The sequence below is a fragment of the Ambystoma mexicanum genome, chromosome 8 (assembly GCF_040938575.1).
Source record: "Ambystoma mexicanum isolate Mex_15411 chromosome 8, UKY_AmexF1_1, whole genome shotgun sequence".
Taxonomy (NCBI): domain Eukaryota; kingdom Metazoa; phylum Chordata; class Amphibia; order Caudata; family Ambystomatidae; genus Ambystoma; species Ambystoma mexicanum.
This window is the reverse complement of record NC_090929.1, coordinates 1,402,016,039-1,402,038,924: the sequence shown is the minus strand read 5'-3', so window position 1 is coordinate 1,402,038,924 and position 22,886 is coordinate 1,402,016,039. Positions and strand designations below refer to the sequence as shown.

The 22,886-nt window shown below is 46.4% G+C and overlaps 1 protein-coding gene across 1 annotated transcript in view; it reads right to left on the bottom strand.

Moving 5' to 3' along the window:
• Positions 1-22,886, bottom strand: part of HPS1 (HPS1 biogenesis of lysosomal organelles complex 3 subunit 1) — a 591,196-nt gene that overhangs the window by 143,755 nt on the left and 424,555 nt on the right. The window lies entirely within an intron of this gene.

The window sequence follows — 22,886 nt, the reverse complement described above, 5'->3', positions numbered from 1 at the left end:
ATCCCGTGCCCTGGGCAATGTTGGAGCGTACGGCCCACCACTCTATCGCCTGTCGGAACTCTTCTTGTCGGTGAAGCTTCCAGACACCAGTGCCCAACGGGTGTCGAGGAATTCCTGTAGGGATCGCATCTGCAACCTGCAGAGACGGACGAAGTAGATGCAGGACAACATGATGCCCAGTAACAACTTGATGGCCCACACTGCGGCCGTCTACGTCAATGACAGCCGTTGCACCTTTCCTTGAATGGCTGCTAGCCTCTCCTCCGAGGGCGATGCCAGGCAAGATACTGTATTGAGTCTGGCGCCCAGGAACAATGTGTACTTCGATGGCGTTAAGCAAGACTTTGGATAGTTCACAGAGAATCCCAGATCCGTTAATAGTCGGACAGTCGTCTCCCTCGTGTGTTCGTTGGCCAGCTCCAGCGAGCGGGCACGTATCAGCCAGTCGTCCAGGTACGGGTATACGTGTATGCCCTGTAGACGTAGATGCGCTGCCACTGGTGCCAGGCATTCAGTGAACACTCTTGGGGCCGACTTCAAGCCGAATGGTAGCGCCTTCAACTGGTAGTGCTGTCCCTGCACCACGAAACGTTACCATTTCTGATGTTTCTTGTGAATGGGGACGTGGAAATAGGCGTCCTTCAGGTCCAATGACGTCAAGAAGACTCATTTTTCCAGTTGGCCGAGCACGTGCTGCAACGTGACCATCTAGGATTTTTGGGACTTTTAGTATTTGTTCAGACATCATAGGTCCAGGATGGGTCTCCAGCCCCCTGTCTTCTTTCTGACTAGAAAGTATCTGGAATAAACTCCGAGCCTTTGGGGAACTAGCTCTATTGCTCCTTTTCGCATACTGGCTCGTACCTCTTCCAGAAGCTGAGGGATGTGCTGCTCCTGACGAGGAACCAGAGAGAACTCCAAAGTGTGCCCTTGGGCGAGGGTGTCCAGCACCCATCTGTCGGTGGTGATCTTTCGCCACTCGCTGACAAACCGCGTCAGCCGACATACCTAGTTGATGGCCTTTAAGGACTAGTCGACTGCCTTTCCAAACAGATTTTCCCTGTCGAAGGGCATGTCCAGCACCTTCGCTTGGACCTACTGATGGAAATGAGCGGCTTTCATCCATCCCTGTTGACGAAGGCAGACACCGTTCCCCATTTGCCGGAACCCTGCTTTGGTGACATCCACTGCCACTGTGATGGTGTGATCTGACGCCACCTCCCCTTCCTGAAAGAGAGCGGGGGCTTTCCTCTTCTTATCGTCGGGGAGGAACTCCAGGATCAGTCCTAGTTTGTACCACAATTGCCTGTCGTAACTGTCCAGGATCGCTAGTGCTTTGGCTGCCTTGATTGTGGACGCCGCGGTCTAAATCACCTTCTTCCTGATGGTGTCCATCCTTTTCCCCCCCCTCGCTGTCCAGAGGTACTGAAGACGACGAGGACAGGTTAGACGACCGTTTCGTCGCAGCCGCTGACACCGAGTTCGGCGATGGTTGCGACCTCAGGGACTTGGATGCGGAGTCCGGCACCCTATATTTCTTCTCCAGCCTGTCCTACTTGTCTGGAGCGGTGCAAGGGTTCTTTCATGAGGGCCAGTCCCTCTTCACAAATATCATACAGGAAGGGCACCACCATGATAGTCTTCCTCTGTGCCTTTTCTACCTTTGATACAAGAAGACCTTCTTGGTTTCCTCGCGCACCAGCTGGAATAGCTTGGAGGCCCTGGCAATCATGGAGTCGAACAATCCGACCTCATCCGGTGGGGACACCCTATCTGGGACATCCAAATTTGGTGATTCACCCTCCACTGCAATGATGTCTTCGTCATCATCCGTTGTTGTAGCCGTATCCGTTCCTGCACCCATGCCTGGGTCTGCTGGGGGAGTTGGGGCCCGACATGGTGGAGGAGGTGGATATGAGGGCATCAGATGACACTTCCTCTTCTTCGGCGGAGGCTGATAGGGGAACTGGGGGACCACAGGTACTGGCGCCGGAGGCCTTCTCGTCTGGATCTCTGACACCAAGTTCTGTAGGTTTGATAGAATATCCAAGGAAATGTCCCTCGGCAGATAAGGCAGAACAGGAAAACTAGGCCCTGCGCCCTAGTCACCGTCGTCCTCCTCGTCCTCATGGGCCGTATGCAAGGACTCCTGATCTTTGTCACCTGTGGACGAGACCTCCATAGTTTGGCCGACAACTTGGGAGGGCTGTTTTTCGGGGTCTCCTCACCCCCCCCTTTTTTCCTCCCCGAGGGTTTTGAACCGGGACCTGGGACGGTTTCCCCCCTTCTGGAGTGCCTGCAGACTTCGCCAAAGTCTCTGCGTTGGTGTTGCGCGTTGGGGGCAGTGACACTTTCTGTGCTGTGGGAGCTACCTTCGTAGGATCAGAGCCCGTAGCTGCCACTGTAGTAGTATCCGTCGACGGAGTCGCCGACAAGGCCTTGCCTGTGCCGGTTGAGCATGCTTGGGCTGAGCGGTCTTCTTCTCCTCTGTCCGCGACTTCTCAGATTTCTAGCCGTAGCTTAGCCCGGGGTAGATGACTTCCTCTTTGAAGAGGAGCTTGATGGTAGGCTGGCAATGGATGCGGAAGGTGATGCTGATCGCGCCCTATCCACTTTGGGATCCGCTTCAGCAGCGAACCCGGTGGAGTCAGACTTGCAGAAATTGGCCTCATCTTGGGCTCCCACGCAGTGCATAATTTGTGCCGGTGTTTGCCGGGCACTTTTTTTTGGGCACCGGCACAGATGCTGCGGTGTTTTAACTTTAAAAAGCATTATCCAACAGAAATTAGTCAACAAACAAAACTTTTGTTTGGTGACTCATTTCTGTTGGATAATTTATCTCGTGTTCAGCGCTCTGCTTACAGGCCCCGGCCCAGCCCCTGTCGCCTGCCATGTCTACAGCAGCGCAGTGTGAAACGACAACAGAAACAACAACAGCCAATGAAAATGAACATTCTGTGTTACTATGCAGTATTTGTTACATTCTGTATAGTAACACGCAATGTCACTTTTCATTGGCTGTTTGCCAGCCAATCCAATGGTCACGTCACGTGTGGTGGTTGGCACAGCGCCACCTTCACTTCAGACTAGTGTTAAGGCGTGATGAAGGTGGACTCGTCTCGTCGTGAGCCCCCTGCTGCCAGACTGAGCTAGGCCTGTGGCCCATTTGCTTGCCTTGCTGCCGGGGCCCTCCCCTCAGCCCTTGGGGTTTTGTTTCTTGTGTGCAGTGCAGCACTGGCCAGCCCAACCCCCTCCAGACCTGCAGAGAATAAAAAACCATGGCCGGCACCACTTCAAAGGTAAGTCAGTGCGTGACCGTGACAATGTGCAGGGAAGTAAGTGGTTTTGGACGGGTGCTCAGGGGGGCATATGGACTGGGTTTACACAGCCTATCCTATCCTGATGTTTGAACTTATGTAAGAAATGAGCGTCCTGCTCAGGCAGCAGGGCCTCCTGCCTGACTGAGCTAGGCCCATGGCACAGTTGCTTGCCTTGTTGCCGCCACCGGGCCTTTGTCCCACTCCCACGGTCCAACCCTAAAATTACACCCATGGATTCGCACCTCGGTCTCCCACCATAAAATTACACCCATGGATTTGCACCTCTATTACATGGGGAGGCTTGAGGGTGTGTGCTTGTAATTGTGCAGGGTTGGAGGTAGGTGCTTCTTGCTTGTAAGATTAGTGTATGTTTCAGTTGTGATCAGGCGATAGCTGTTGCATATTGTTATCAATGCCGTTAACTGAATAGGGGTATTGCAGGTCGCCTGGGCGTGGCAGTGTATGGCTGGGTTTTATCTTTTGTCTGTGCATTTGATTCCAATGGTATTCTATATACATTCAACCCTGGAACCACAATGTGAGTGAGGCCAGATAGGAACCAATTAGGCAACCAGTTAATTTTAGCTTGCTACTGGTTCCTCAGAAATAGTCATTCCTCCTCATCCCTGAATTTCACTTCAATCTCAAACAGCGTTGTGGAAAGCATGGGCGTTCCATGGCCCAACGTCCATTTTTGTCTGAATCTTTGGAATCGTCCTCTGCTATGGCCTGATGAAAGCCCATTATTGTCCCTGCTTCCATTCTAGACATAGGCTGGTATTGATGGCCTTTGCATGCAAACGGGAGTCTGAATTGAAAGCGCCAGAGATAGGGAATATGCTTGTTCCTCAGCCAGGTATTCACAATGCGCACCTCCTTTTGTTTAAGTATAGTCTCGGGTGCCAGGCCTTGGAGCTGTGCAGCACAAAATTGGGTAAGTGAGGATATCTGGGGTTAGATTCTTTGCTGATATTTGCAGAGCACCTAGTGTGTGCAGCCACCAGTTGGGTGCCTCAAGGAGCTTGGAGAAAAGGTGGTACATGTGCACTCATATTTCTCATTTGCTTCGTACAGTATCAAGGAGTCACATCTCAGTGTCATTCATTGAGCTAAGTGCTGCTGGGTGTGTTGTGTCATGTCACGTGTTACTAGTACTGTTGTAGCACACCTCTGTAATGGATGTAGCCTTATTGTGCTTTGATGTGTCTCGTAGCGCCTCAACGCACTTCCCGGGTAACAGTGCACTGTCTACACGCATAGAGGGAAATGGGCTGGGGTGGAGTCTGCTGTGCTGTTTTTTCCAGAATGGTCACTTTGGTGTCCAAAGTTCACTGTTTCGTTGCTCAATGTGTGATCAGTATGTTCTTTTTGAGCTGGTCCTAAAATCGTCCAAAGTCTCACTACTGTCCTAAATATGTTGTGCCTTGGGTTTCCCTTTCAGGAAAAAAGGCAAGTCTTAGAAGTGTCATTAATTTCAAGCATATTTCCACTCATATACTCCAGTGTCACTCACTTGGATCCCAAAGGGGCATCAATTTGGTCCTCAAGGTCTCACTCTGTACCAGAAAAACTGCTGTGAATGTAATGGTGTGCCACACAGTAAAATTGCTAAACGCTGCTTGTTTTTAGCAAAATGAAACCTCATTATTTGATTTGTAGAGGCAGTATCATGTAATTCTGCTCGTTGTGACAATGCAGGGGTCAGTGGTGACAATTGTAAACAAGATAAGCAGGTGCTCCTATTTGCTGTGAAACCACTGAAGGGTGCCTTATTTCTGCTTCAAGGGGCTACACATTGGTGTATCTTTGCAATGACAGGTTTCCACACAACTATGACAATGCAGCTCTGCACAAAGGGTGTTTCATGAGCAGTGTGACAATGTCCTCTTCACATAGAGGGGGTGGAAATTTGTGGTGTGTCATACCCTCCTAATGCTTGTTCCCACAATCCAAGATGGTTACTATTGGCAGGGAGGTTAAAGGTGCCACGCCTCATTTCTTGTGGATCACACGTTCTAACATAAAGCCAGGCATCTCCCTAGTGCTGCCACTGAAACCATCTAATGCCAGCTCCACCATCACCACTTCCACCCCTGGATCCTCCTAATGCCAAACCCTTGCACCTGCTATGGTTAGGTCCTGCCACCCCTTAATATTATAACACCTTCTAATGTCAGTCCCATTAAGGACCGGTGCAGTCGCAACACTTGATTTGACATGTAGACATAGTCTCACCAGCCAGTCAGTGCACCAGAGATTCTAGGATAGCGGCCTAACTGTGGTAGAAGAACCAACATTCCATGTTCTAGCCTGTTGCTCCCAGCCACTGAAGTTGCTTGGGCCGTCCAGAGTACTGTGCCAGACTCTGCAATGTCCTGTTATGCTATGATATTGAGTCTTTCATTGCACACCATCTGGCATTTTTACACTTTCTAGGACCTTCAGGATCTGTAAGAACGAAGCTCTAGAGACAAATGCCCTGCCTCCAGCAGTTGAATTTCTTATTGAGCATACAAGGTATCACGCCAGCGGGTTGTAATTTCATTGAGCCCTCTGGGGGATCAAATGGGAATGGGGAATGGATTGGTGAATGAGGACTTACCGGTCCCGCCAAGGTCGGACTCGACCGGTAAGTCCCCATTTCACCAATCCGGACATGGTACCATTATTGGTGGTAGTCATGGCGCAAATAGCGCCATGACTATCACCAACCTCGTAATGAGGGCCAAGGACTCCCAACACTGAAGCGTGCAGTAAAAATCTGAACATGGCTGCCAGAGGCGGGGTTTAGGGAGAGGACTGTCATTGGATGGGGGTGTATGACCCAGAGGACAGTGATTGGTTTAGAGGAGAAATACAGTTTTTAAGTGAAAGTGAAACTGTTTTTTCTATTATTGAGGATTCCCACGTTGACGACGGGGAATATTCATGAGAATGTGAATCCATGCCAGACCCCATGCTGGAGAAGTTAAACTTAAAGTTTTTCTGTGTCCAAAACCTACACTTGCCCTCACAACTAAAAGATACACAATGTGTAGGGATGGCAGCACCAAAATAATCAGTATTCAAAATAAAGTTCTGAGCTTCTTCCAGCTCAGGCTTGTTTAATCTGCCCATTCCCTAAGTTCAAAATAGTTCCATAAAAAGGACTTGTGGGTTCTCTTCCCCAAGTGTAACACAGTTCCAGGATATCTCAGGAATCCCTTCCCCAAGTTCAACACAGTTCCAGGATATCGTGAGGTTCCCTTTACCAAGTTCTACAGAGCTCCAGGATATCTCAGGGTTTGCTTCCCCAAGTTCTACACAGTTCCATTTGGTTCAAGACTTTTGATTTTCACCAATATTGTCAGCTTCACTTTAAACTCCTTTTGAATCATTTCAATTCAAACAGATGCTTTATTTCCCTTCAGCACTTGTATCACACACCCTTTGTCTTTGGGCTTCTCTGGGCTCTTTCACAAGTTGGGCTACTCGGTCTAGGTGGGTTTATAGTAATTTTTTAGAAAAAGAAATGTCAAAAAAATATGTCGATTTCATTTTTCAATACGTTTTTTTTTATATGGGGGGCTCCCACCCCAACCCCCCCTTTTTAATTTTACCCATTTTTTGTACTTACCAAAGCCAAAAAATACATATAAATAAAAAAATAATACATTCGAAGTTTTTTTTTTCGACATTTTTTCGACATTTTTGTCATTCCACATTATTTTTTCTAAATTATGACTGACCACTTTCTAGGTGCAGTTGTCAGACCACGCGATCCACCCATTAAAGGTCACACAACAGATAACCCTTGGTACTTTGTATGCTCTTAGTTCTTCTTGATTAACACCAGTTTTCCATATAGCACCAGTGTCAGTACTTAATGTGCTGTGCTTTCTTTTTGCCAGTCTTTTGGCTTTGCCACAACTTGCTTTCACCTTATTCTGTGGTGTATATCATCTTCTTCCACCACCTTGCTTTCACCATGCCCCTCTTAGTTGCGACAACTTGTCACACTTGCTTTTCATTTAGTTCATAAGTATTCATGGCAGCTTTCACTTGCATTCACCTTGTTCTGTGGTGTATATCTTCTTCCAACACCTTGCTTTCACCATGCCCCTCTTAGTTGAGACAACTTGTCACACTTGCTTTTCATTTAGTTCATAAGTATTCATGGCAGCTTTCACTTTGTTTCTCAATGCTTTTTTAGCAAGTTTCAATCCTTTCACAATAGCTCATCATCCACTTTTCACTCATGCTATAATTTCACATGATTTCCATATCTTTTCTTTAGTTCGGTATTCAATGTATGCTGTTGCATTTTCCCAAAATACTTTTTCATGATTCATTATTCCTTCATTTTATTTCCCAAAATACTTGACAACTTGTTCATGATGCATTATTTATTCATTTGGGTTCCAAACCCAATTCTCATAAGCATTCGCTCGTTCGCAGCCATTAAATGTCCACGATTTGCTCCCTGGTACGAGTACTCCCCATCTCGCACTCACCAGGGCTGCTCAGCTTGACCGGGAGTCTTCTTGCTGCTCTCATTTTCTTCTCTCCATTCCCGGGTATGCGTCAGTAGCTTCAGCGAGCAGCGCTTGCTCTCGGCAAAACCTTTGCACAGCATCCCGCGACGGTTAGGAGGTTTCCGTGTTCCCCTGCTCCAACTGGGAACACGCGGCTCAGGTAATTGCTGGGGCTTTGGTCCTCTCGTGGCCAGCTCGGGTTGTGGCACCTCTCTCTTCCCCTGGCAACACGTGGCATCCTCTCTGCCGGTCATGCTCCAGCCTGTTCCTCACCAGACAGCGGTCACCTTCTCTCCAGGCAAGTTCTGCTTACTTTGCTGCTTGGGCCTGCTTTTAAGCACCTGTAGCCTTCCAATAGGTTGCAGGTATGAGTGGTTTGCCTAATCCTCATTACACCAATTAACTGAACATGCCTAGTCATCCATAGGCATTTTCCTAATCGCTCTAACACAGTGGTCAAACTGACTAGAAGTGTGCATTATTCCTGGTCACCGCTTCAGTGTCCCAGTCTTAAATGTATAGGATTGAGTGTAATAGTGTGTTTGTGGAAGAGATGGGGACTGACCAAACCCTATGAAGGAAGGGGGAGTGTAGGATTCATGCTCATAGGGAAAAGGGGGATTCCACGTCTCACTTGCAGCCATTCTCTTCCCACTCCCCAAGGTCCCATCACCCAGGTGATCCTCCCTCGCATATCCACCCCCAGGGGTCAGGATCCAAAAGCGATGGCCTTTCCCTGGCCACCTGAGAGGAAGATCCAAGGGGAGTAGATGTGAGGATGCCCTCAGATTCTTCACAGGTAGTAAGGATGTGTCCTTCTGCCTCCCTCCTCGCTGATCGTAATGCCATCTGCAAGAGATACCAGAGGGCCCTACAGAACATGAAGGACTGGCTTAGACTTGGTTTAAGGGACCCCGGTGGAAAGACTACACAGCGGCTCAAAAGAGCAAAGGAAGGACGTTCTTCATCCAGGAGCCTCTATTATTAGGAAGTCCATGGGACTTGGAAAAGTGAAGGCGGGGACTCAAAATCCTGCCCACTCACCCAGAGATTGGGAAAGCTGCCTGGAGAGACATTTATGGAAGAAAGGCATCTATTGCTTTGTAATGTATTCTTATTTATTGGGGAAAGTTTCCATATGTACTTAAGTTGACCCACCCGGTATGCAGCCCCTAATAAAAATCTTAAACTTGGAGCACCTGGTCTTGGCATACTTCCTGGACCCAAATGTCCATTCTGTCACAGTATGTATTTGTATTCAATGAAAAAACTTTTGTTAGGACAAGGTTGAGGTGATCAGATTTATCTCAACAAAACCGGAGCTCAGATAGTGGTCACTTTGCACACAGGTCAAATTTCATGGGTTTTAATGCGATAAACCTGATCATCGTAACTAGCCTATGTCACGAATGGCAAAATAATCACTCCAAGCCTCTTAGGTGACTCAAGGCCATCTCCATCCCTCTCGTCTGGTAATGAACCTCTCTAGCCCAGATGTCCTTAACCCCCCCAGGTTAGTGCTACTGAATGTTGACTCCATACTGTCTAAATGCTGTCTTAATCTAAAGGTAGTAATCTAAAATGCTGGCTGCCTAATCTAACTCCGGGACTTCCTAACTATCCCTACTCTATCCACTTGTTAGTAATCTACAAGAATTGGAAATTATGCCTTACAAACACACTGTGTAATTCAGACTTCTAACATGCCCACTCTCACCGCTCTCTCTCTCTCTCTCTCTCTCTCTCTCCTCTTACTCCGTCTCAATCATCCCACCACTTCACCGTCCCTTTGATGTGTTACTCCATTTGACTGCCCCCAGCCTTTGATGTTACTACTCCCTCCTCCCCTCCACTCTTCACTGCAGATTCTGAGGGATGGGCTGCACTGATACTCCTCGATCTCTCTGAAGCCTTTGACACCATTAACCATTCTATACTCCTTGATCGCCTCCACTCTCTAGGAATCCGTTCCTCGGCCCTCAAATGGATTGCTTCCTTCCTCAGCAACAGGAAACAAACCGTCTTACTTCCCCCTTTTGTCTCAACTGCTCGCCCCATCAACACTGGAGTACCCCAAGGTAGATCGCCTCTGTTGTATTTGTCCTTTAGACCTTTGTACTCAATACATCTCCATTAAATAATGACATGAGACCCCTTTCATGTATGAACTCCTATATTCATACTTTATGACTGACCTTCCCACTTTCCTCACCATTCTATTCCCTTTATTCCATTCCATTCTCCATTCTGTTCAGCCACAAACCTCACCCTTGCTTATCATGTGAGTTCACTCTCTCCATCTATCCAGCAATGTCACATCTACATATGCTCAATAAGACCAGAGGGTTTCCTAATAGTTCTCTGAGGACGACCAGCTATTCCGGTTGCCCCTCGATCTTTTTCTTCACTATGTAAATAAGGTGGAGAATGTCCAGAATCTTTAAGTGACATGAGGCCAACTGGTGGTTCTTCATTCCTCTTTTCCTCATACAGTCCTACCCCTGAATCATCTTGGAATAGCCTATGCATATCACCATCATCCATCATGGTCATAACCTTGGGCCTGTTGACAGCTGTCACTATTAGAGGCCTTGTCTCATTAATGGAGCCCAATCTCTTCTGTTGGCCCAGCATAGACTCACCTACTGACAACTGTACCTGATGCTCTTCAGCTCTCCTTTTTCGAGTTGTCCAACCTTTATCTTTCTTTCTTTCTTCACTTTTCCCTTCCCCACCTTCACCTTTTACAAGGATATGATCTTCAATCCGAGATGGACAGGTTTCGAGTCGATATAGGTAACTTCCTCTACTCTTCCCCTGACCCCCTCTACGGCATGATTGCGACATACCATCATATTCCAGAGTCTCATATTCGGTCACTCCAATCCGTAATTTTCCCTTCATTACACCCTGTTCTGGTTGCTGTGTTTGATGCATCATTGCATGACTATTGGGTTACACATTCTCTCTCTCCCAATAAGACTTCATGTTGTGAGATCTCAATATGCCACCCCTCTTCTTCGCTATCAGCAGAACATCTGGTCCATCTGCTGACCATAATGGCACTTTCTCTCTACACATGACCCTGAAATGATTTTCCTTACCACATTCGACCAAGAGCAGGACATCGCCAACTTTTATGTGCGAACCTGAAATCCACATCTGTAACACCGTTTTCCTGTTATCCTCCTGCCTTCACCATTCCATGCCTTTTGTCTGGAAACCATGTTTGAATCTCGTGACGGTTCCTGTGAGTTAACCTTGAAGTCAACCATGGCGTTCAACTTGCTCCTTATTCCCATATTGGCTGCCTGTACCTCAACCCTTTCTCATATCTTAGCCAGTTCCAAAACCTCTTTCAAAGGAAGAGGCACTCTTAGGAGATGTTTCCGGAGTTGCGATGATGTGCACCCTTCGAATATTCTTAGTCTTATCGCCTCATCATCACCAAAATGTATGAACTCACAGTATGTCGCTTTTTCCTGTAACCGTATTGCGCAATTCTCTCATGTGGCTTTTGTGTGCACTTGTTGAATGTGTAACGCTCATAGTCTCGATTTGGAGGAAAAACCAACTGTTCATCAATGACAGAAATCAATGTTCGATACGTTGTTCTTTCCTCACTTGGAACAGTCGCAATACAACTCTTCGCATCTTTCCCCAGCAAGTTTTTAAATATGTCCATTTTGTTTAAGGCATCCTGATTTCCCACCGCTTTCAAAAATCCTTCAAACTCCTCCATCCATTCCTGCCACCGTCGCCCTTGGTCTTCCTGTGGCTCCAGTATGAATGGGTCAGGGCAACGCAAATAGTCCACTGGGATCATAGTATTCTGGGACAGGGCTGTAGTCATATTTATATTACTCAGAGACATGGCTACTCACTTCCAGCAGTTGCAAGCATCTAATCATGCACACGGTTGTTGTCCTTGTTGCTTGACAGCATGATACTATTTACCTTATTGTTTGATGAGTTACCTTGCCCCTGACGTTTTTCACATTTGGCTGCCAGTGTCATTATCATTTAACAGCTAATATTTGGACGCTGATCCCCTGCTGCTTCATCTATGGTACAAATGCTCAGAGTACTGCAGCAACTAAATTGAAGCCAGATACAGGGAAAGCTTTGAGACTGATCTGTTGTATGGCACACTGGTAACATTATCCACTTGAGTATCCCTTTTGTTTTCTCTCTGTGCGGGACCTTTAAGGGGGAAGGGCTTACTCGTCAGGTAATTCGTTGTTTGTTCCGTCTGGTTATTGCTTTGTGCAGGTTTCTCTAAACAGCTGTAATGTATTCTTAATGTTGTGATTTTCTGTTTAAAGGACACAGTTATGACTCCTTGTTGACTCTGTTCATTTTTTTAATCATCATTCACATTAACTTCCATCAGTGTTTTGTGAATCGCTGGTTATTTTCAAGAGGGGACACAAATGAAGCACTCATGTATTTGTGTAGGATTTTAGCAGACAAATTCTTTGGACGCAGCCGGTATGAGAGCAATTTGGGCACTTCTTGTGTTGCAGTCTTTACCCAATCTGGTAAACTGACCTACACTGTCACATGTCAGCTATTGCATTTATTGCCGTTATTGAGCAGTCTCTTATTAATTTTGTCAAGTTCTGCGCTTCATGTGCTATTTTCAATGTGACCCTTTACTTTTATTCCTTCTCTTTCCCAGTCAGCAGCGTAGTTCACAATTCTCGTTTGCTTGCATACACCGTCTCGTTTTGTTTACCCTTGCCAGGTTACCATAGTAATTTCTTGCAACATCTCTCAATGCTTATACGTCCATGTTTCTCAAATGCTTCATTAATATAATGGCACTGTAGACCTTCAATTTATGTGCTTAAATGTATGTTGCTCTTTATTTTGCATTTGTTGTTTACTTCCATATTGTCTTTGTTGTATCCACTTTCATTTCTCATCGCTGTCATGCCAATGTATTATTTGATACTGACAGTCACACAATCTGGCCGCAGGTTTCCTCACATATTTGTGTGCCATTTCTCTAATGTTTTCGTGACGCTGCTTCATACATCACCTTTCCTCGATCCTAACATCCAGCGTTGCACCTCGCGCTCCAAGTAGGCAACGTTAACTTGTTCAAATAATGCTCATTCAAGCAACACCTTTAGTTACATTGCTTTCTTTACAAATCAATGCCTATATCGCCCCCGCTTTTCACAGTTCACACATGTCCTGAAACACAATGGACGCGTCATGCGCCTTACCGCTTTTCTTCTTTGCTTCCTTGACAGTGCGCTTTCCTCACTTTATGGATTTGTCTGAACTACGACCCCCCTTCAGATCGCCTGTTTGTCTTTAATCTTGTAAAACGTTTTCTCAACTTCCCCTTTTACGTCAGCCACTTCCACAGGCGTGTTTTCCTTTTCTTCCTCAGGCTCCTAGATGTCTTTAGTCTTCCTCACTTCCAGTATCCTCCATGGGTTCTCCATGGGTTACTGCTGTCCTGCTTCTTTCCTTTTCCAGCAGTGTGGGTGCCAGTCACTACCTCATCGCCAATTGTTGTATTCGTCCTTTGTACTTAATACATCTCCATTAAATAATGACATGAGACTGCTTTCATGTCTGAACTCCTTTATTCATACTTCATGACTGACCTTCCCACTTCCCTCACCATTCTATTCCCTTTATTCCATTCCATTCTCCATTCTACATTCTGCTCAGCCGCATCAGCCTCTCTGCTCTCCTCTTCAACCTCTATCTGAACATTCTACCACGAATCATCCGCGCTTGCAACCTCTCTTGCTACAACTACGTTGACAATACCCAAATTATCCTAAGAATCCCCAAGACTAACACCAACCCTCATCCTGACCTACAAGCTTGTCTCTGTGATATTGACCAATGGATGACTTGTAATCACATCCTTTTGAACCCTGATAAAAACTGAAATCATGGTGTGTGGCAATACTGCCCTTCTCCCACAACCGCTCCCATGGCTCCCCTCCCTCGCCCCACCTCCTCTTCCCTCTGATATAGTGAAAAACCTTGGCTGCACTATGGACTCAGGCCTTACCCTCTACCGTCAGATCAATAATGTTTCAAAATGCTGGCACTATCACCTCAAACTTCTAAGACACATTTTCCCCTACCTCTCCTACCCAACACACTCACCGCTATTATGTCCATTGTTATGTCGAGACTAAAGTATGCCAACTCATTATACCTGGGAGCACCGGCATACCAACTCAAAGAACTACAAAGAGCCTAAACACTGCTGCCAGACTCCTCCTCACCCTGGGACACAGACCACATCTCTCCCGCTCTTCTAACCCTCCAAGGGCTCGAGTCGGCCGAAGGGCCACCTTCAAGACCCTATGCATTACCCACCGAGCAGTGCATAAGACTGGCCCAACATACTGCCAAGAAAAGATAAAACCCTAACTCCCATCACGCACATTCAGATCAAGCACTGCCCTCTTTCTAGCAATTCCAGCCTCCAACTCTGCAAGGATTGGAGGATTTGCTTTTTCAACATTAGCCCCTACTCTGTGGAAGTCTCTCCCCGCTCATATCCGACACACCCACAACTACATGGCCTTTCACAAAGCTTTAAAAACCTGGCTTTTTCCATAAAGCACAATTTGACCATTCAGAGACTACTGAAGACTACTGAAACCTTGCTTGCTGATGACAAATATTAAGAATTCCTGAGCAATAATGCCACTAAAGATGACTAATAAATTACTAATAAGATCACTTCGGATGCAGCAATCACAAACGCAAACCTTAATTCCGGAACTAGGAGCCCACTAGATCAAACCCTCCTCCCACACACTCACCTCTCCTATCGCTACACTTACTCTCTTCTCTAATCAACACACAATTAGAATGCAGCTACACCCCTTGATCAATTCAGCCTAGCTACTCACATATGAACACTACCTCATGAACTCCTCAACACTTTGATAAAAGACAGCTATGCCCCTCGAATTCGGCCTAGCTGCACACATAAGCATCCTATACAGGCCTAACACAGCCCAAACCCAGTCCTGGTGACCACCGCCCCGACTGCACACATTCCACTGATATCAAATAGCACCACACCTAATGCTAGGACGCAGCTACCAACGTGCAGTCGCTTCAGCTGCACACATAACCGGTAGTCCCATGCACCATATGCCACCTTACTCTCTTTACTGACATGGACCACGGTCTTCGAGGGCGTTCAACCTACCAGCACTTTCAGGTCATACCTATGATATATACAGCGCTATATAAATGTCAAATAACATAACTACTAGTTCCTCCTCCACTCTACTGCTACTACTACTTCCTGCTCTGCAGTGCTTCTACTCCCCTCCGTACCACTACTACTCCCCTCCTATGCACCACTACTCCTCTCCTCCTATGCACCACTACACCGCTACAACTCACCTCCTCCACAATACTACTACCACTCCCTCCCTCACAATACTACTACTCTCCTTTCACAATATGACATCTCCCATCTACACACTACTACTCCCTCCTTGATACTTCTGCTCCCTCCAAATCTCTACACAAACACTTTCCTTTCACTCAGTAACATTTGTTTCCCAAATGCTGCTTACACTTCAGTCTCTACAACACTATCCACACATACACGCACACAGAAACTGCAGAGCCACTTTCACTTCTAAGCCAATATCTCACCTGTTCAATAAATTACCTCCACACACCGTCACTCCTTCCTTCCTCCTGCTGATCTCTTTGTCATCCACTTCTGACCTCCCCCAAAAAGCCTACACATGCTGCCCCAAAATTCTATAACATTTAACTAGCTGGACGGAGTTGGATGAAATAACAGAAAATGCCTGCAATGTGACACCCACCCTCAATTTGAAGTTTAGGGAAAATGTATTAAATGGTTATACAATTATTAGGAAATGAACAGGCTGTCTTTGACCTGCGCCCATTAATTGCCCATAGAGAAAAGGGTGCTTGCATTGAATATGGCTAACGCAAACTGATACTGGATGGATTTGTACCAAATAAGAAACAAGTTGGGCAAAATGCATTGCAAATCATCTCTTTGAAGAATATTTGTCTTGGTAAGAGCATTCTGTATGCATTTAGTAGAATACCCCCGTTCCGTAAACCTGCGCCCGACTAGGTCACACTCTTCTGTATATATCTCTTTAGGGCTGCTATTTCTTTTGGCACAGTAAAATTCTCCTACCGAGATGTTGTTAATTAGAGTTTTCTTATGGCAGCTGGTTGCAAAGAGTAGAGTTGACTTCTGTGGCCAAAGCGGACATGGCATGTTATGAGTAACTTTAACTGCACATCTTAGCTAACACAGCTGATGACAAAGTACATGAATCAAAACTTTTGGATGATAATACTATTCATCCATTTTTACTGGTTGTCACATATTCTCATTGGTTTCTTTTTACCCCTTCTCCCCTCCCCGCTCTTCCTTGTATTCTTTGCACCATCTGATGGACATTTGGAACGCAAGCAACATGGTCATATTTTTCTTTTAGCTATGCAATGTGTTTTTTTTTCTTTGGGTTATTCTTTGTTTGAATTGACACCTATACGAAAAATTGTCAATGTGGATGTAACATCTTGATCACAGATCATATATTGTGCCTTGAAAAAGACTAATGTGGACGAAACACGTGTCAGCATAATTAGTATTGACCATGGAATAAATATTGACATTCCAACATATACATGTTGATAAATTTTGTTATGCAACAACAGTTATCTTGCAAATACCAGTGCATTTACATGGAACAATTCTAAATTTCTGTTTTGCTACAATAGGCAGAGGTAGCCTAGAGTTCCATAGTCTGCAGCTGTCAACGGATTTGACACACTATTTCTCATTTAAGCCACAGCGCCTTTGTACCTGGTCTCCCCAAGCATTGCAGATATTGCCTTTGTTGGTTTGGTGTAAATTCGTCCAATCGTTTTTTTTTTTTGTTTTTTTTTTTTTAATGGAGGATAACGGGGTGCCCCTCCGACCAGGTTTATACATCGCCCATGGTGCAGAAATGAAAGGCAGTCATTGTTTAATTTATTTTTGATTGATGGCAGCGATTCCTACAGTAATCCAGCGGAAAGACAAAAAACGAAATAGTACAAAATGATGTTTGGAGGAGAAAAAGGGGTGGTTTCAGATCAGGGTAGGCATGGGGATTGGGATAGAGGAACAAATGGTTAGTTGGTCATTTTGGGGAAGACTCTAGAGCTCCTTTTGAGGCAGAACATTTGTGTTTTACCAGGGAACATCACAAAAACCGATCAGAACAAATTTGCACTGGAAATAGCAGAGGAAAGGGTACAACAGGACAAGGTCAGGGGGGATTTAGACAGTGGGGAGAAAATTGAGGGGACCTAAAAAGGAGGAGGTGTGCATATGGAGGGTGGCAGTGGATGGGGAAGGCTATTTTTCGAGTGTTTGCCGATTACTGCATGTTAAAATGGATATTCAGAGCCAACCCTGCAGGAGAGTTATGAGAGACCACCCTAGTTAATGAACAAGGTAATTAACATTGAGGTCTAGCTAAATTTGATCAAGGTAGTGTAGCAGAGCAGTAAGCCTTAGACTTCAGGTGATATAAGATGCTGTGGTGGTACAGTGACACGCATACAGAGAGCATGAAAATAAATCAAATTAAATAGAATGTATAAAAATAATATATTCATTATGACAATACACTCAACACATTTAGAAATCAAAGGTAAATAATGATATCGTACGCACACAATACACATATATTAAGACAGTTCGTGATCTCACTAAACATCCCCACATTTTGCCCTGAAAACAGTTACGTTGTTAAGCGTTAAAACAATCTACTGTAGGCAGTAAAGTGAGCTAAAACAGAAGTAAAGCAATGGAAACTAATTACTCTGCCTGATAAAATAAGGCCCCTAACACTTTAGAATTCCTTCCATGCTAAGGTAAATAGGCCTATTAACTCAAAAAGTCAGAGGTCCCGGGTAAGAACCTGTGGCAGGGAGCTGGAATTCAAAACAAAAAAAAGGGAAAAACAAGTATTGGCGAAATCAACAGGTAGGTAAAATGTTCCAGCACTAAGAAAACAAAGTTAAGTTCAGTAGGTTAGAGATGTTGTGCCAACGCTGGCCCGAACTCCACTGATCCCGACCAGGCAAAGGAGAGCTATGGTGAGGACCTTGCATCCATACAACCTTATGGGGGTAGCGAAAACACTTATGCATCCACCCTTCAACCCCTTATTCAGATTCACTTAGAAACCATCCCTCACTGCAGTGGTAGTTTTCAGCATCAGGATTGGGTCTGGTAGGCAGTGTTCCCCCGCTCCAATGAGACAGTTTATGATGCCTTGAAGCGGGGCAAACCTGGCACCTCAAGACAATCACCACTGCCGGTCACATGGCAATAGGAGACTGCCAGGACTTGACTAAACTGGACAACAGCAAAGAGCACCTTGATTGGAGACCAGTAGGCAAAGCTATTGGCAGAGAGGAAGACTCTGCTCCAGAAAGACACCGCTTTGCGTTGGTGAGTAGCAGCTGTTGGATGATGGGTTTTGGGCACGAGCAGACGACCTGCGAAGTTCTAAGTCAAAAACTGGAATGGGGACAGGTGCACCAAAGATTCAGTGGTGGAAGCTGGTCAGCCCACAGGATTCTTCCAGGACACATCAGAGGGCAGGGTCAACGTGCTGGGGTTTAGGCTGGTTGGTCCCACCTGCCCAAGGGTTGAGGCACCAGCAGGACTTGACTGGAGGGGCAATGCTGGAGTTCTTCAACCGTCGTCCACAGGTCTTCAAAGGGCTGCATGTTTTCATAGCAGACTTTGCTACAAATGACAATCTGATTTATAGCTGCAGGACACCACTTCTTATCCCAAATCGAGCTGGGGCTGTCCCCAGCCCACTGATGGTATGAATCTGTACAATTCAAACAGAAAAGTACTTTCCAACCATGGACAACCTCATGCCCCACATCTGCCCAACAACAGAAATACCCCTGACTGGATTGGAACTAGATGCCACATCCAACCAGATGCTCAAACTGCCACTTTGCCAATGATACCACGGTTTTGCCAAGGGAAGGGCTTACCATAGATAGCATTTCCTGACCTAAGAAGGCAGGAAGAAGACAAAGTACAAGGCAAAAACATTCAGCATCACCTGTTTGAGTACACAGTACTCAGAGAGGCATTATGCAGTAAAATTAAGTGCACACGATTAAATGAAATAATTGTACAAAAATATCTGCCGATACCAGCCTATCTTGGATACCTCGTAAAAGTGACAGAAATGTTCAAATCGTAGCAAAAAGGTGGAGGATTCCAATAAAAGTCAATGGGGGGAGAAGGCTGAAAAAAGAAAATGTTTCCAAATACTGTGGTTATAGGCAGATGCCACATTGCCGCAAAACATATTACAGCGCCGATAAAGGGGGAGTCGCAGTGATTGTGGTTATTTTTCTGTGGGAAAATGTTGTGGTAAACTATTGCGGAGCGGGAGAAAGAAGGGGGCATGAGCCGCTGGTCATGGTGTGTAGCCGCCCAATTGTTGAAATGTGGACAGTGGCCAAAGCCAATGACTGATGGCCTCAGGTTATTCACTACTGAGGAGCTCCGGGCAATGGGCTTTTATCCTAATTGATGCAATGTGCACAGTGGCCATGGCTGAAGGCCATGGACAGTGTTTACTTGTGTGGGGAGAGAGGCCACTGTCTCTTATATGAATTGGAGCAGCGTGGACTGTGGGCCCTGCTTTCGCATGGCCAAAGGTCATTGCTAATGTGCCCTGAAGCAGATTTCGTATAAAAACTCTTGAAATTTAATAAAATAAACTTTAAGAGAGAGTTAAGAGGACACACTTTACCGAACACCCCATAGATATCCTTTTTGAAGTAATTTTTTATCGCAACGATCATCACTGCATTGACCTCAGGTATGAGCAATGGGGGTAGGGGGGGCGGGGTAACCACATCTGCCAAATTTTGTGATCAATTGGTTCATCTGAACTCTCCCTTAACTAGACATTTGTTACTGAATTTCAAGAGTTTTGTTATGCTATATTTTGCACAGGGGCACACGGGCCATGGCCTTCGGCCTCGTCCTCAGACCATGTTGTACCAATTACTAAAAACAGCCACAGCCCACTGGCAAGGGCATTTAGCTGATTTGGCTGCAGTTTATAGCCACATGCCTGGTAACTAACTAGATCCCACCAGCCATGGCCTTATTTAGCTGCACCAATGCAAGTAAAAGAGCATAGGCCATTGGACAAGCCCTTGACCTATGGCCAGTGGTCCATGCCCCCTCCCTTTCCCCCAGCATTTTATTACATAGTAGTTTCCCTTGGTAAATTCCCACAGAAACATAACAGTCACATCGACACCAACTTGCATTGTCACAGAACATTTGCAGATGTATGCTACAATGGGAAAATGTTTGACAATTCCCACTGCCACTCTCCTTTCTAGGCCACCATACCGCCTCCCTGACTGTGTAAATTCTCCCATGTCGCCTTCTATTAAGCCTTTCACCTGCCAGTTCACAGGACTAATTGTTTTTCTCAAGCACGTCTCACAACATTCCTGCAGGGAGTTGCACAAGATTCCAGCGGTAAAATGAAGATTATCTGCCTCCAAACAGGCTCTCCAGCCCTCCCTAAAATCTCAAACTCCATATTCAAATCCGTCTGACGAGTCAAAAGGTATTAGCAATAGAATTGGTTGGTGAGCAGGTGCAAGTGGATCTAGGTCATGTGGCCTAAACCCTGCCCACCTGTCAATCACTTTAAACTGTTGGTACCCTTTTTCCTTACTTAAGCAGCCCTCTACCCTGTTTTCCTTTCCAGTTTTGGTGAGCAGGTGCATGTGGATCTAGTTCAAGTGGCATGAGCCCCACCCACCTTCTTAGCTCTGCCTCTTCTTTTCTGCTCCCTCTTAGATCAAGGGTGTCTCTCGCCCGGGAGTCTGAAGTGAAGGGTAGACGAATAAGAGGGCAATTCCTTCTTGGACCTGCTCATACCGGAAGGACCCAGGGCCCGAAATCCTGCTCAGACAACAGGTAAGCATTCGCTGACCTACGTTTTCTCCCTCCGTCCCCACAGGCCATCCCCACTATCTCCAGACAGCACCAACGACACCACCCCTCCTCCAAGGCATGGACTCCGCAATGCAGCCACCTCACCCACATCAGCCCCAAGCCCATCAGCACCCCCTCACTCTCCACAACACAGAAGTTGATGCTCGCCAACGTCCGCTAAGCCATCATCCATGCAGGAGACATTGCCAACCTCATCACTACACATAACCTTGATGCCATTTTCATGACCGAAACCTGACTGATGCCCACCTGCACCCACATCCTAGACTCCTTGTAACCGACTTCTACAGCCTCCAACACAGAGACTGGCTGAACAAGACACGCAGAGGCCTTGCAGTCATCCTCAAGACCTTGTGGCCCTGCTCCAGACTTGACTTCGACAACATTGGCTCCTTCAAAGTCCTCTCCTGCCACTTCCTGCACTTCCCGACGAACACGAACACAGTCACCTTCCATCTCATATACAGACCACCCAAACCCAACATCACCTTGATTGGATACTTCACCAACCTGGTCACCACCATGTCCCTCAAGCACATCAACAGCAGCTTCCTAGGTGACTTCAACCTCCCAGGCAACAAGGCCACCAAACCGATGACGAAATCTCTTTGGCCTTCTCGACACCCGCAGCCTTACACAGCACACACAAGACCCAACACACAAGAAAGGTAACATCCTCGACTTAATCATCAACACACTGTCTTCCCTCAACCACAACGCTCCTCTCCTGCTTGAGTGGTCTGACCACCAAGTCATGCCTTTCAACATCCTGCACACCACCCCAGTCAAGCACTTCCAGCAGAAACCCATCAGACAAAGCTTCAGGTTCTTCAAGAACTTCCCAGAGGATGCCCTCATGAAAGACCTCACCAACCTCCACCTCATTTGGACTGAACACCCCCAACCGAAATGCGACTCTACTGGAAGCACTCAACGCCACCCTCTCAGCCTCCATCGACCAACTCGTGCCTCAAACAACGCATCTGCAAACTGAAACCCTCAGCACCCTGGTACAAGCAAGAACTCAACCTCAGCAAAAGAGTAATAAGGAAACAAGTGAAAACCTGGTGCCGCTCCAGAGCCGCATTCAACCAGGCGCTCCTCAAGGAACTCCGAGCAACTCACAGACAACTGAAACACTTGTGTACGAGCGCGATAGAAATAAAATAATCATTCAATACAGCCAAGACCTTCTACTATCAGAATACCATAGCAGAAGCGGACAACAAAAGCAGAGCCATCTTCAAAGTGGTGAAGCACTGCAGCAACCCACTAACTGACCCTGTCATAACACACTCCTCAAGAAATCCGCCACCATCAACAACTGCTTCGACAAAATCAGCTTGTTCAGTACAGATACAAGCACTGGATCCACCTCACGTCCCTCCTTGTGAAATCTCCACACCCTAGACAACATTGAAGACACGCTCTCTCTCTAGAGAGAGAGAGGACTTGGTAGAAAACCTGGTCGCCCGCATCGTATCCAGGCGACTTCCTTCCAACATCCATCTGCAAGACCCTCCCTGCAAAAGCTCTCCTTCCCTACCTGGAGATCATCAACAGCTCTCTAACTCAAGGCACCTTCGCATTGACCCTAAAAACAATACAAATACTCCCTCTACTAAAGAAACCCACTATGGATCTAGACAACATAGATAACTATCGCCGCATCAGGTAAAATCATCGAGAAAGCAGTACCCACACAACTGCAGCAACACATCAACACCAACAATCTCCTCCAAACCTACCAATCCGGGTTCATATCCATATGCAGCATGGAGACAGCAATGATACAGGTGGTTGACAACGCCTTCAACATCCTCGAGGACAGCCACCCCTGCCTCCTGGTTCCACTCGACCTCTTGGCCGCTTTTGACACAGTAAACCACCAGGCGCCTACGGTCATCCTAAATCGGGGGATCAGCAACCTTGTCCTATGCTTGTTCAAGCCCTACCTCGCCAACCGCCAGCAGTTTT